This window comes from Oryzias melastigma, linkage group LG18 (assembly GCF_002922805.2).
Source record: "Oryzias melastigma strain HK-1 linkage group LG18, ASM292280v2, whole genome shotgun sequence".
Classification (NCBI taxonomy): domain Eukaryota; kingdom Metazoa; phylum Chordata; class Actinopteri; order Beloniformes; family Adrianichthyidae; genus Oryzias; species Oryzias melastigma.
Window position 1 is genome coordinate 1794097 of NC_050529.1, and position 9556 is coordinate 1803652.

Here is a 9556-nt window from a genome sequence, read left to right on the forward strand (position 1 = left end):
GCTGAAAATCAACTAAGATTTAAAAAAACGGTAAATATAAATAAAAAAAGGTGAGGTTCAGCTTTTAATTGATACATTTTGTTTAAGATATTTACAAAAACGTACACAAACAAAATAAAGTGAATGGCCCCACAAAACTTTAAAATTGCTCAAAATTTCTCCGATTATGAAGCTCAATTAGACAATTGTTCCGTGATAAATAAAATTAAATCATGGACATTCATAAAGAAAAGCATCCCTGTTGTGTTTCTGAGTATTTATTCAAGCTGGAGCGAATCAGAAGTAGACAAAAACATGTAGTTTCAAAAAAATAAATAGTGTTGCATAGAAAATACACTGGGCGGGGCTACAAACTCCCTGATCCCCCCCATTATGATGCATCCACTTGGGAATAGATCCATGAACATCTTCCTTTTCCTTATTTGAGCTGGAATCTGGATCTTAACTCTACGACTGGATAGCTCTGACATTGTTTTTGTTTGGGGCACAAGTGCTTCTTGTTCATTTGACAGAAAAGTCATAGGAAAATAATGAATCCAACCAAATTTCAATAAAGTAATGCAACACCAATCCTAGTGAAGGATTTAACTAATAAAAGGTGGTTGTTCTACTATCATCAAGAAGTAAAGTCCAGAGTACAAATAAAAATATGAATAAATATTCAATTAATAAGTTTCTAGTATATTTTTTCAAAGAATGAAAACTGCTCAATTTGTAGAAAAGTAGATTTTATTTAAAGAGTTGAAGGGATTTGGAGCAGCGGCGTTCAGTCCACCTGTAGAGACAGAAGAACCAGATTAAAACACATGGAAGTTCTGACAGACGACGAGCGCCGTCACACATCACTCAGACATCCAAGGAAGGTTTGGGCCGTCTTTGGTCGTGAGACCTCTGGTGGAAACTACGAATGGCAGGAAATGACATCATCACAGTGAGCAGTAAACAGGAAGAAGCTCCAGTCGATACTAACCTGCAAGACGGTCCTTGAGCTGAAGGTCACCTGGAAAACATTAGAAGAGGTCATTGAAGATGGAGAAGCACAGACGGAACAGGAAATGACCTCGTAATGCTACGTTCACACTGGGCTCAGAAACATGTTTCAGCGACTGCTTCCAAAGAAATGAATGTAAATGCGAATAATGAAATCTCAACTCGCATGTCTACAAGTCAAATTTTGAGTCAGTTTTTTGGGTTTCATGGCCATTCAACACACAATTAAAGTTAAACCAGTTTAACTTCAGGGTCTAGATTTTTGTAGCGGCGTATAAATAGAAGGGTTGTCACGATAAAAATAGTCATCGACTAATTTAATAGTCGTTACTTTATAAAGCTGACAAGGGTAAGGAGTGTGTTTTACATCCACTTAATGAATGACACGATTAGTTGATCAATCAAAAAAAAAAAAACTCCGATTAGTCGACTACTAAAATGATCGTTTGTGGCAGCACTAAGGCATAGTGTCCCTTTTTAATTCGAAGAAGTGCAATCTGGTTGAACATTGTAGGAGAAATTAAAAGTGAAGCAGTTCTATGACACCAAGTCTTTCATTTACTGGAATAGATCAATCATGCCCAGTGTGAACGTAGAGTTACAGTTCGCTCAGACATCCAAGGAAGGTTTGGGCCGTCTTTGGTCGTTAGACCTCTGGTGGAAACTACGAATGGCAGGAATGACATCATCACAGCGAACAGACCAGCAGACTTTAAGGTTTTGGTTCTTTTAAAGAAGTTCAAGATTGACCTAAGTCTTCACACACCTTTGTTTTGATGTCCATCATCCAATACTCTTTCAAACAGAACCAGAGACCTAGAAGAGACGTCAGAATGTCAGACATGAAGATAACACCAGCAGCAGGAGCTACATGCTGCTGTCGCTCAGACATCCAAGGAAGGTTTGGGCCGTCTTTGGTCGTTAGACCTCTGGTGGAAACTACGAATGGCAGGAATGACATCATCACAGCGAACTGATGCTTCAGGAACAACCTTCACTGAATCTATTCCATTCAGATTTACAGTGACAAGAATCTCTATGAATGGAATTCAAAAACAAGTCAGAACCAACCTGGAGTTCTGCGTCAGGCTCCACCTGGAGAGGAGTGACTCCTGAACTCTGGACTTAAACCTGAAACAAAAGAAAAGGTCTTTAATTTTCACAACCTGAACGGAGATTTCACTTTCTACTTTTCTACAGTTCGCTCAGACATCCAAGGAAGGTTTGGGCCGTCTTTGGTCGTTAGACCTCTGGTGGAAACTACGAATGGCAGGAAATGACATCATCACAGCGAACAGACCAGCAGACTTTTGGTTATTTTAAAAAGAAGTTCAAGATGGAACTTAAGTCTTCACACACCTTTGTTTAGACGTCCATCATCCAATACTCCTTCAAACAGAACCAGAGACCTAGAAGAGACGTCAGAATGATTCAATTAACAAGTTTCTAGTATATTTTTCCAAAGAATGAAAACTGCTCAGAATTTGTAGAAAAGTACATTTTATTTAAAGAGTTGAAGGGATTTGGAGCGGCGGCGTTCAGTCCACCTGTAGAGACAGAAGAACCAGATTAAAACGCATAGAAGTTCTGACAGACGACGAGCGCCGTCACACGTCACTCAGACATCCAAGGAAGGTTTGGGCCGTCTTTGGTCGTGAGACCTCTGGTGGAAACTACGAATGGCAGGAAATGACATCATCACAGTGAGCAGTAAACAGGAAGAAGCTCCAGTCGATACTAACCTGCAAGTCATTGGTCCTTGAGCTGAAGGTCACCTGGAAAACAATTCAGGAGGTCATTGAAGATGGAGAAGCACAGACGGAACAGGAAATGACCTTGTAATAATACGTTCACACTGGGCTCAGAAACACGTTTGAGCGACTGCTTCCAAAGAAATTAATGTAAATGCAAATAATGAAATCTCAAAACTCGCATGTCTACAAGTTAAATTTTGAGTCAGTTTTTTGGGTTTCATGGCCATTCAACACTCAATTAAAGTTAAAGCAGTTTAACTCCAGGGTCTAGAATTCTGTAGCGGCATATAATAATAAATGTAGTAATGTGGAAAGTTACAGTGACATTATGTTAGCTTTTTCATCTATTTTGGCATTTAGGCCATTTGAGAGTTGAGCTAATATGTCAGCTACATGCTAGCTGTTTTGGCTAATTTAAGATTTTTTCGTTTTTATAACCCAATTCGAACTTTAGCTAATATTTCAGCTGCATGCAAGCTATTTTAGCAAATTTAGGCTTTTTTTTTAAAATTTTTTTAAAGAATTTTCAGCTATCAATTTCAGCATCAGCCACCAGGATCTTCAGCGGCCAAATTCAGCTTACAGCATTCTCGCGATAATGCTAGTGATTATATCTAGTTTTTAGTTAGTTTAAAGCTAAAAAGGGTAAGAAGTTTATGAATGACGCGATTAGTTGACTAAAAAAATAATTATGATTAGTCGACTACTAAAATGCTCGTTCGTGGCAGCACTAATGCATAGTGTCCCTTTTTAATTCGAAGAAGTGCAATCTGGTTGAACATTGTAGGAGAAATTAAAAGTGAAGCAGTTCTATGACACCAAGTCTTTCATTTACTGGAATAGATCAATCACGCCCAGTGTGAACGTAGAGTTGCAGTTCGCTCAGACATCCAAGGAAGGTTTGGGCCGTCTTTGGTCGTTAGACCTCTGGTGGAAACTACGAATGGCAGGAATGACATCATCACAGCGAACCGACCAGCAGACTTTTGGTTCTTTTAAAAAGAAGTTCAAGAAGGACTTAAGTCTTCACACACCTTTGTTTAGACGTCCATCATCCAATACTCCTTCAAACAGAACCAGAGACCTAGAAGAGACGTCAGAATGTCAGACATGAACATGAAACCAGCAGCAGGAGCTACATGCTGCTGTCGCTCAGACATCCAAGGAAGGTTTGGGCCGTCTTTGGTCGTTAGACCTCTGGTGGAAACTACGAATGGCAGGAATGACATCATCACAGCGAACTGATGCTCCAGGAACAACCTTCACTGAATCTATTCCATATAGATTTACAGTGACAGGAATCACTATGAATGGAATTCAAAAACAAGTCAGAACCCACCTGGAGTTCTCCGTCAGGCTCCACCTGGACAGGAGTGACGCCTGAACTCTGGACTTAAACCTGAAACAAAAGAAAAGGTCTTTAATTTCCACAACCTGAATGGAGAATTCATTTTCTACTTTTCTACAGTTCGCTCAGACATCCAAGGAAGGTTTGGGCCATCTTTGGTCGTTAGACCTCTGGTGGAAACTACGAATGGCAGGAAATGACATCATCACAGCGAACAGACCAGCAGACTTTTGGTTCTTTTAAAAAGAAGTTCAAGAAGGACTGAAGTCTTCACACACCTTTGTTTAGACGTCCATCATCCAATACTCCTTCAAACAGAACCAGAGACCTAGAAGAGACGTCAGAATGTCAGACATGAACATGAAACCAGCAGCAGGAGCTACATGCTGCTGTCGCTCAGACATCCAAGGAAGGTTTGGGCCGTCTTTGGTCGTTAGACCTCTGGTGGAAACTACGAATGGCAGGAATGACATCATCACAGCGAACTGATGCTTCAGGAACAACCTTCACTGAATCTATTCCATATAGATTTACAGTGACAGGAATCACTATGAATGGAATTCAAAAACAAGTCAGAACCCACCTGGAGTTCTGCGTCAGGCTCCACCTGGACAGGAGTGACTCCTGAACTCTGGACTTAAGACCTGAAACAAAAGAAAATGTCTTTAATTTTCACAACCTGAATGGAGATTTCACTTTCTACTTTTCTACAGTTCGCTCAGACATCCAAGGAAGATTTGGGCCGTCTTTGGTCGTTAGACCTCTGGTGGAAACTACGAATGGCAGGAATGACATCATCACAGCGAACAGACCAGCAGACTTTTGGTTATTTTAAAAAGAAGTTCAAGAAGGACTTAAGTCTTCACACACCTTTGTTTAGACGTCCATCATCCAATACTCCTTCAAGCAGAACCAGAGACCTAGAAGAGACGTCAGAATGTCAGACATGAACATGAAACCAGCAGCAGGAGCTACATGCTGCTGTCGCTCAGACATCCAAGGAAGGTTTGGGCCGTCTTTGGTCATTAGACCTCTGGTGGAAACTACGAATGGCAGGAATGACATCATCACAGCGAACCGACCAGCAGACTTTTGGTTCTTTTAAAGAAGTTCAAGATGGAACTTAAGTCTTCACACACCTTTGTTTTGATGTCCATCATCCAATACTCCTTCAAACAGAACCAGAGACCTAGAAGAGACGTCAGAATGTCAGACAATGAAACGGGTCCTCTCATTGTTGTGACCAATAACAATTCCATTTGTGGCTTTTGTTTTCCTGTACCTTCATTTCATCCAGATCCATCTCAGTCTCCCGGGTTTCACCATCATTTCAGGTGTTCCAAACTGAGGTCCAGCTCTGAAGAAGAGATTCAGACATCCAGGGACAGTCTGAACCCTAAAGAGTTCTGGTTGAAATGACAGGAGACTTCATCGCAGCCAACGAGGCAGATGAAGGTCCAAGAACCAGATAACCTGGTCTGAGACACTGCAGACAAACCCTGAAAACACAAAGAGAACACCGATGAAGTTACTGGGTTTTTTTAAGCTTGGGTTAGATCACATGACGAAAATTTGCACGCCAATTGCCTGAACCCGATGACCATGAGAATACAGAAGCAGATTAATGCAACGTAATTTGATCATTTGTGATTTAATTCTTGTAGTTATTTTAACTACCTTTGCACTGATTCCTCTCTTTCGTGGAATTGACAAGTAATGAGGAAGTTATAACACTTTGAACACTTATCTTTGTTTCTCAACACAAAAATTTTACTTTTTTATTCAGGAAGAAAATTACACTCTACTTGTAATCACTTAAAATGCTGTAATTTACTTATTCTTTGAGCCATCTGAATGATCGTGATACAATTGATGAGGTCCAAGTCCTTTCCAGTGTGAGAAATCTGAGCAATCACTGGATTTTAACATTTTAATCACAAAACTAATTCATGTCCTCTATCAGAAAAATGAATTAACATGTTAAAAACAATTTCCAGAGTGCATTTTGAAGATTTAAAACATATTTAAATAAACAGTTTTATTTAACTGTGTTTTTAGTCAAATAACTCAAACTACAGAGCAAAGAAAAAACAAACACGTGGTGATCAGCCCTGATTTCATGAGATTAACTATATATTTTTATTACCCTATATAAAAATCGTTTTTGTTTTTTTAGGGGGAAAAGGGAAACCGTAAAATACTCGTAATTTATTAATAATCCGTCATGTTTGTTCCTTTGTCATAAATATTTACCAAGTAAATGAGATAAAACTACGTTTCCACATGAATTCAGAAACAGTTTACATCCGTAGTAAGGTCTGATGCAGAGACAATCTACAGCCATCCGATCAAAATACAGTTCAGATCGAACAAAAATCATAACCTCACGTGAGAACACGATGTAATCCCCAAGATAAATGTATATTTCTTTCCAGATAATCAAGGTTAAAGAGAAATTTACCATGTTTGAGAAGAACAGCTCGATGTTCACACTCAGCTCTGGCTGCAGGAAAGACTGAAGCGGCTCCGCTCTTCGTCTTATATCCTTGTACCCGGTTGATTCATCTGTCTGCGGCGAGCGGGCGCCACCTACTGGACCGGAGGAGTAACGGGAATTACAGACACCCAAAACACTGACACCTTTGCAGCTAAAAAGCAACAGCTAGAATTTTATATGTAGGCCTACAATAAATGAATAAATAAAATATTTGATTATTTGAAAAATTATCTCCTTCTGTAGATGATTTGAATATTTTAAGATAAAGTTGCATTTTCTGTCTATTTTAAAACAAAATATCTGTGTTTCCATTGACAATGAAATTGCTCAAATTGAATTTGTGATAATAAATTTGCTTAAAGGAGACAGGACTATTTGTTTTTAATTGTGCTTGGAGGAGGTGTTTTTTTAAGGGTACCAACGTTGAAATATTTAGCAAAACTGAAATGATAACATATATTTTAGAAATAAATTAGTCACATGACCAACTGGGCACCTCAAGAGGTCTCACAGCATCACACAGCTCATCAATAGCTTGTCGATATCTCCTTTGATAAATGATGATAAGCACTAGTGCTATGACAGAAACGTGAATGTATCTGCTGTAAATCAAACTACTGTTTACATCCGTCACCACGTTTTTGAATGACTTATTGCGTGAGATGATTTGTGTTAATTCACATAGTTATGGTTTAATGGAAACAGTGAAATTGCAATTTTTTTAGACATTTATAGAATTTATATAAAATATTAGATAAACTCCAGAACAGCCTAAAAAATCGTAGTAAACACCAAAATAATCCAAAAAACCTACAAGAATGCTGTTTTTTTAAACTTTAAAACTGTAACTTTCTACCATAATTCTGAATAATAAAAAGCCAGGAATATTATTCCAGAATAAATCAACTTAAACCTTAAATAACTTTCAATATTTTACTCTCCATAAAAATATAAATTTTTTTCAAAATTATACAAGTTAGAAATGAAAACAAAGTAACATTAATAATCATTAATAACAATAAAATAAAATGATCTGGAGGGCCGGATAGAATTACCAGAAGGGCCGGATCCGGCCCCCGGGCCTTGACTTTGACATGTGGTTTAAACCCTCACTCCAGCTCTTTATGTCTTTCTAATGTAAATAAAATATTTTTTTTCTCTCTGGATTACAATCTCACATTTATAGGATGTATTTCTTCCTGGAAAACTGTATCAAAGCACCATACGAATAAAGTTTGATTGAAGATGACCTCGTCTGTTTTGGGTCAACGACTCAAACGAGTACACAGGTCGAGCGACATCGACTGAAGGAGGAGAGAGAGAGAGTCAAGCCCCTCCTCCAGCTGACTGACTGACGGACTCGTGGACCAATCGTCTCTCTTCTGGATCTCGGTGCTGATTGGCTACAGAAGGCCTGACATATGATCCCCCCCCCCTCCCCTCACGGAGGTGCTGCTGCTGCAGCTTCAAGCTGCTGGTGTTGCCGTGACGATGATATCCTCCCCCATCGACACGCTCGCAGAGACGGAGGAGAGGCAGCAAACGAGACGGAGTGATGAAGGACGGCGTCAGGCCGGAGGAGATGTCCCGCTGACCGACGGACGGCCGCGGTGAGGATATCTGCTGGATGAGAGGACGGATGGACGGATGGATGGATGGATGGATGGATGTGTGGATGGATGGATGAAGTGATGGGTGGAGGAATGTTGGAGGGTGACAGCTGAAGCACGCTGTGTTTCCCTGAGAGAGGGATGAAGGATGAGAGGAAGAGGATCCATCTGGACCTCCTCAGCAACAGAGCACACACAAGTCCCTGTTTGTGTGTTTGTGTGTGCGTGTGTTGGGGTGTGTGTGTGTGGGTGGGTGTGAGCCTCCAGGCCTGAATGAACACGCTAGCATCCCGAGAGCTAACGTTAACACAAGATACGTCACTTTCATGAACACAAACTGAGCTGACACACAAACGTCACTGCAGACGCGAAACAGGAGGAAACACAAACTGAGGATGAGAGACAAAACGGAAGATAAAAAGAGATAAAACTGGTGTTTTTATGGTGGTATACCATAAAATATGTGAGATGGATATCACATTTTCAGGAAGAGAGATGAAAACAAATGAAGTGAAAAAGCTGAGTTTCCTGCAGGAACACGCATGTGTTTGTGGATCCTCTGACACCTCTGTGGCCTGCAGGAGCTCAGAACTTTCAGGAAAACTTTGGAACAGTTTGGCCTGTTGCTGGTTCCAGACCCAGGAGGTCTGAAGACCCCCCGTCTTAGATGTTTAAAGTCCCACTCTGATCATCTTTTGATCTGTTTTTAGGCCTGCGTATCCATAATCATTTACAGAAACGATTCAATTCTGATTTTTTTATTCAATTTAATTTGAATTTACACATTTGTTTAGAAATGCATTAAAAATCTACTATATGTTTTGAATACTTTTACATTAATCTAATCCAGTTCACGTACTGTAAAAAGTATCAGTGAAATAATTAGATTGTTAATATCAAACAGTGTTACATGGATTCTCAAACATAGAATCTCCAACGATTGTTCTGCTTCTCCTGGAGGGAGTTTCAGTTTGACCACTACACTTAAAAAAAATACTGTACATTTTTAAATAAAAAACTGGCAGCTGAGGTTGCCAGAATTTCACCATAAAAAATCTGGTGTTTCTTTAAAGATTACAGAAACAAAATTTCTTTTTTAACTGTTAATGCCTTAACCCTTAAAAATACAGTATAAAACTGACAAATTAGCAAAGATGTGCAGTACGTTTTACAGCTGAATTTTACTGTAAAATATTTAGTGGTGCTTTTTTAAATCATATTAGGTTAAATAATGTCTATCGTTATATTTTACATATTTTTGTTGAAAACTGTATCATAATTTTACTGTAGGAAAACCAAATTTATCCCATAAAAATGACAATGTAAGTCTACATAATTAACAAAGATCAAAGATGTA

At 39.2% G+C, this 9556-nt stretch overlaps 1 protein-coding gene, 1 long non-coding RNA gene and 10 other non-coding genes across 25 annotated transcripts in view; 1 reads left to right on the forward strand and 11 right to left on the reverse strand.

Annotated features, from left to right (window-relative positions):
• Positions 1 to 659: 659 nt before the first annotated feature.
• LOC112155902 lies at positions 660 to 6736 on the reverse strand. 13 transcript variants are annotated; one of them, XR_002920862.2, is made up of 13 exons: positions 6554 to 6735; positions 5375 to 5591; positions 5232 to 5281; positions 4963 to 5012; positions 4676 to 4736; positions 4371 to 4420; positions 4084 to 4143; positions 3779 to 3828; positions 2350 to 2399; positions 2062 to 2121; positions 1757 to 1806; positions 971 to 1000; positions 712 to 775 (listed from the first exon to the last, which is right to left on the reverse strand). It is a non-coding gene; the product is annotated as an uncharacterized LOC112155902 (long non-coding RNA). The 13 variants fall into 13 exon arrangements; XR_002920863.2 differs by lacking the exon at positions 712 to 775 and adding an exon at positions 781 to 901 and having other exon boundaries at positions 6554 to 6736; XR_002920867.2 differs by lacking the exon at positions 2062 to 2121 and having other exon boundaries at positions 6554 to 6733.
• Positions 843 to 935, reverse strand: LOC112156517. The gene has a single exon (XR_002920983.1). It is a non-coding gene; the product is annotated as a small nucleolar RNA SNORD14 (small nucleolar RNA).
• On the reverse strand, positions 1596 to 1687 carry LOC112156523. The gene has a single exon (XR_002920989.1). It is a non-coding gene; the product is annotated as a small nucleolar RNA SNORD14 (small nucleolar RNA).
• Positions 1871 to 1962, reverse strand: LOC112156522. Its single transcript, XR_002920988.1, has one exon. It is a non-coding gene; the product is annotated as a small nucleolar RNA SNORD14 (small nucleolar RNA).
• LOC112156513 lies at positions 2192 to 2284 on the reverse strand. Its single transcript, XR_002920980.1, has one exon. It is a non-coding gene; the product is annotated as a small nucleolar RNA SNORD14 (small nucleolar RNA).
• On the reverse strand, positions 2605 to 2697 carry LOC112156516. The gene has a single exon (XR_002920982.1). It is a non-coding gene; the product is annotated as a small nucleolar RNA SNORD14 (small nucleolar RNA).
• Positions 3623 to 3714, reverse strand: LOC112156521. The gene has a single exon (XR_002920987.1). It is a non-coding gene; the product is annotated as a small nucleolar RNA SNORD14 (small nucleolar RNA).
• Positions 3893 to 3984, reverse strand: LOC112156520. The gene has a single exon (XR_002920986.1). It is a non-coding gene; the product is annotated as a small nucleolar RNA SNORD14 (small nucleolar RNA).
• On the reverse strand, positions 4214 to 4306 carry LOC112156515. Its single transcript, XR_002920981.1, has one exon. It is a non-coding gene; the product is annotated as a small nucleolar RNA SNORD14 (small nucleolar RNA).
• On the reverse strand, positions 4485 to 4576 carry LOC112156519. Its single transcript, XR_002920985.1, has one exon. It is a non-coding gene; the product is annotated as a small nucleolar RNA SNORD14 (small nucleolar RNA).
• On the reverse strand, positions 5077 to 5168 carry LOC112156518. The gene has a single exon (XR_002920984.1). It is a non-coding gene; the product is annotated as a small nucleolar RNA SNORD14 (small nucleolar RNA).
• A 1279-nt stretch (positions 6737 to 8015) lies between the features above and the next one.
• Positions 8016 to 9556, forward strand: part of LOC112156095 (tripartite motif-containing protein 2) — a 17511-nt gene continuing 15970 nt past the window's right edge. For both annotated transcript variants that reach the window (XM_024288253.2, XM_024288252.2), the window contains exon 1: positions 8016 to 8199. The gene's annotated coding sequence lies outside the window, so the exon portion shown is untranslated. The remainder of the gene's footprint in view (positions 8200 to 9556) is intronic.